This window comes from Hevea brasiliensis, chromosome 11, assembly GCF_030052815.1.
Source record: "Hevea brasiliensis isolate MT/VB/25A 57/8 chromosome 11, ASM3005281v1, whole genome shotgun sequence".
Classification (NCBI taxonomy): Eukaryota; Viridiplantae; Streptophyta; class Magnoliopsida; order Malpighiales; family Euphorbiaceae; genus Hevea; species Hevea brasiliensis.
Window position 1 is genome coordinate 93751209 of NC_079503.1, and position 4623 is coordinate 93755831.

Sequence of the window (4623 nt, forward strand, 5' to 3'; positions counted from 1 at the left end):
AGACGCACTCCACAATATACCCTTAATAATTTTATGCATAATAATTCAGATATTTCATAACCTCATTAAATTATTGGATTAATTGTTCAAACAAGGTACGATGACTAACTATCCTCAACCAACTCAACGCGTTTTGCTTATATCTTGCATTCCTGCGATTAATTATGTGTATAAGTACTTATCATAAATATAATTTTTAAATAGCTAATTAGACGAAAAAGTTAAAATTGGTAATTATAATAAAAGTTACATATTTCAACCTTTAAGATTCATGGTAATTAATCTTTAACGTAAAAATGAAGAGGGTATTAAATTGTTATTTGAATTTATTTTATTATCATTTACAATAAAATTCATTAACTATAAATTATTTTTTTTATCTTATTTTTAGTTTTGGTTATAATTACTTACAATTTTTTAGATTGTAATATATGATTCGAAATTAAAACGTTTGAATATAATTCTAATTAGTAAAATGTTTGACCTTCTCTATGAATATACCTTTTTAATTTCAAAGGATTTTTTTTTTATTCATACATGTCTCATTCAATGTAGTTTAATGAGTTCAAAAAATTGCATCAATAAAACTTGGAAATTGAGGAAATTAACATTTGGAATTCATAATCTCAAGGGTTAGCGAAGTAGGTAGTTAAGTGAGTTTTACTCTTTATTTTATTGATAAGATTCGATTCTTGGAGATAGCAATAAAAAATGTAATTTATATACGAAAAAATATTTAGTGCTCTGAGCAAATGTCCATTAATATGAAGAATAGCTGAAATTTTGTTTCTATAAGCAGCAATAATTTTCAGTGCCGAGTATTTTATAAATTTCCTCTATATATTAACCTTGCAGGATGGTAAGTACTCTTGCCTTTTTGATTTAGAAACTTTCTATAAAATGTTAACCGTTAAATGACTCGTCAAAGTATGGTATTTTAATTGTTATAAACATAAATAAGAATTATTAGTCGGGGAGTTTGGTTGGTCTCCTGGAGTGAAAATGTCTTAAATTCGAGTCTCTCCGTTTATCTATTCTAAGATAATTCAAGTTCATGTGAGAATGGAATATAACTACCTCTTATATAGTTCATCAATCGTTACTAAATCTATTGAGTCTCCATTGAATAAAAAAAAATTATTGGTTCTAATTTCATTTCCAATTTCAATTATGGCCGAGTGCGAGTGCATATGCACATCAGACCAAGAACTGATAAGAAAAATAAATTAAAAAAAAAAGAAAGAGAATATATATAATTAATGAAATTTTTATTGATTAGACTTTTCAATTGAACAAATTTATTGATGCTGTTACCAAATTCTTAAATAACAAATAAAAAGAGAAGAGCTGCACAACTGGTTTGGTCGATTGGTTCATTGGCCTTCTGTGGAAGACAAGTGAGAGTATGCTGATGGAAAACCTTTGTATGGATACCCCAATGTCTCAGTGTTTCCAGTACGAGAGAATGCAACCTGCATGAATGCATGGTTTATTGATGGATAATTAACTAAGAACAGACAAGGGAAACATATAATTAACACAGCATTAATTTGTGTTACCTGATAATCCCCAATCGTATATGATTTAAATCCAGCTGCACAGTAATCAAAGTAGTATTCCCATGTCCTAATGAACTTCTCATCGAATCCCATGCTAAGAATTTTGCTAATTAAGATCAAAAAGCAGTGCATATTAATTAAAACATTAATTAAAATTAGGTTTTAAGTACATATTATGATGATGAATTTATAATGAACTAACTTGTATCCAAGAAAAAGTGAAATTACCGATTCTCAATTGTTTATATATACCATATAAAACCATTCTAATCATTTTTTATTTTTAATGTTAAACCAGTTCTTTTAGGGATGAATAAATTGATATCTTGAGACTATCAATATCAGTGACAAAAGTTGTCGAAATAAATAAAGAATTAGAAATAAACAGTAGTACTCGTCCTTAAAACTTTGAAAAAGAGTTTGGTTTTTTTAGCGAAGAAAAGAATCATCGCAGTGCTTTTTAACTTTTTGCGACGAAGCTGTTTCAATTGAAACACCTATTAGGCTATGAGATGACTTTTGTGAACAAATTCTTTGGTCGTTGAATTGGAGACTTTACAGGTTTAGATATGATCAAATACTATTGAATTAAAATTTATTAATAACAATTTACAGTTTTTATTAGGGAAAAATGTTCATAGCCTTTTTTTTTTTTTTGTAGTTTTGAAGAGCTTTACCTCTGATTGTCCAAGAAATTTTTTCTCCAGAGTCTCAATGTATGGTAGTAATGACTTCCTATATTTTCCACATGCTCCACACTGCAGAAATATTATTTTGTTAGAATTGCGAGAAAGGATAAATAGCAGTGATGCACACATTTTGTATAGTCATTTAGGTCTAATTTCATAGCTATTTTATTTGATTATTAGTCACTTTTAGCTAATTTCATTAGTTATTTAGTTAGTTTTCCATAATTGTCAATTTTGGATTAATTTGTAATTTTTACTTTGTTTTGTAGGAAAAATGGTGTTTTTGAAGGATCAAGAGAATTTTGCCATTGAGAAGTGCCTTCCATTTCAAAGATGTCAAAACAAGTTTTCAATTTGAAATATGCATTGACCAAACTGCATAACTTGCCGCATAAGCTATGCAGATTCGCATAAGGAGAAAGATCACTGCTCCGTAACCAACCGAAATGTGCATAAGGAGATCGTGATAGCCTATGCACATTCTCGCCTCCCTTATGCACATTCACGAAATTGTGCATAACCTATGCACCAAGTCATGCACTGCATAAGTGACCCAGAACCAGCTGAATCAGATAAGGGATCGCATAACTTATGCACCACTTATGCAAATCCTTGAAGAGTTCATTAATGAGTCACAGAGATTCCCTCAAATAATTCCTCCTAGAACATACTATTTTAGGGCTCCATGTCAGAAAAATGCTATATATAGTCTCATTTTCCCATTTAAAAGGGAGAGACAAGGAGCAAAGAAGAAAAGGAGGAGGCTAAGCAGAATTTGAGGAGTCATTTTCACCTTCCACACCATTTTCAACTAAGATTTGCAGATTTCTTCCTTCCTTTACATTTTTCTACATTTCTAGTGTTTAATTTCTTACTTCTTAGCTTAGATTAAAGCTTTATTTCCATTTAAACTCATCAAATCTTGTAAGCATTATGGATAGTGAGTAGTTTACTTTGATTCGAGTAAGGGTTGTAATATTTGAGATATTTTGTGGATTTTGATTGGGTAATCCATATTTTGTGGTCTTAATGAGTTTTATTCATTTCTTGTATGCTAAATGACATGCTTAGTGTAGGATCCCATTAAGTTATGTTCTTAATCCATGGTTGAAGCACCGAAAGGAGAAGGCCTTGTGATAGATAATCAAGAAATTGGACTTAATTAACTTAGACCTAGAAATAGGCTAAGGATTAAGAGGATTCACAGATTAATTAAAGAACTTAATGGGTCTTAATTAATTCTAACTCCACGAAAGTAGGATTAGTTTGATTAAGGCACTCTTTGTCTCACTCGAAAGGGAATTCAAAGGATTTAAGAATTAATCTCCTTAAAACCCATTAGTTTCATAAGATTGGATAACCAATTTAAAATCCCAAAATAGCTCGAATATGAAATCCAACTCCTAATCACCTTTTACCATTGTTAATTTCCAATCGAATTTAATTACTTGCCATTTTTAACCTTGCCATATTTTAACTTGCTTATTTCAATTTGATGCAATTTTAGTTTAATTAATACATTGTTGAATAGAATATTAAATTTGCACATTTAGATTTCGTACTCCATTACCCATTAATTCATTATTTTAATTTCATGAATACTTCAATTTAGTCAACTTTTATATCGAAAATTCAATCATTAACACAACTCCTCGTGGGATCGATATTTTTCTATACTACTTGTACGACTCGTGCACTTGCGGTTGGGACGCATCAAGTTTTTGGCGCCGTTGCCGGGGAGTTGTTTGTTTAAGATTGAATTCTTGATTATTTTAGTTGTTTTTAGTTTTATCTTTGTTATCTTTTCATTTTGTGTTTGTTTGTTCTTTTTCAGGTACTTTAATCTTTTATGAGAAGAGTTAGAAGCTCAAGTGACACAACCTTACTGCTCAATCTCAAATTGAGAAATTTTGTAAGGCCAACAAGAAATAAACCGTAAGAAGGAAGGAAGCTTGAGAGAAATCAATTAGAAGCAGATATGGTCGATGAAAGAATTAGAATTGGTGTTGGTAATGCCGAAATGGTCAAAACAATGAAAATGAAGCCCAAGGAAGAAGTTGTTAATGCAAACGTGCCTAGGGAAGTATGATGGACCATGCTTTTCCACGCTTTGATGATTTGAGAGAGAGCATAGCAAGACCAAGAATTGATGCAAACAGTTACAAGATGGATTTTGGAGTTCTTCAAATGATTCAAAACTCTCAATTTGGAGGACATCCTTCTGAAAATCCACACACACACCTGAAGAAGTTTGCTATGATTTGCGACATGCAAAAACAACCTGGAGTGTCTGATGATGCAGAAGATTGAAGCTATTCCATTCTCTTTGAAAGATAGAGCATTGGATTGGCTTGATTCTTTACCTCACAACTCCA

At 30.8% G+C, this 4623-nt stretch overlaps 1 long non-coding RNA gene across 1 annotated transcript; it reads right to left on the reverse strand.

The window, feature by feature from the left end:
• Positions 1-1253: 1253 nt before the first annotated feature.
• On the reverse strand, positions 1254-2318 carry LOC131170685 (uncharacterized). The gene is made up of 3 exons (XR_009141469.1): positions 2237-2318; positions 1560-1665; positions 1254-1472 (listed from the first exon to the last, which is right to left on the reverse strand). It is a non-coding gene; the product is annotated as an uncharacterized LOC131170685 (long non-coding RNA).
• Between the last annotated feature and the right edge of the window lie 2305 nt (positions 2319-4623).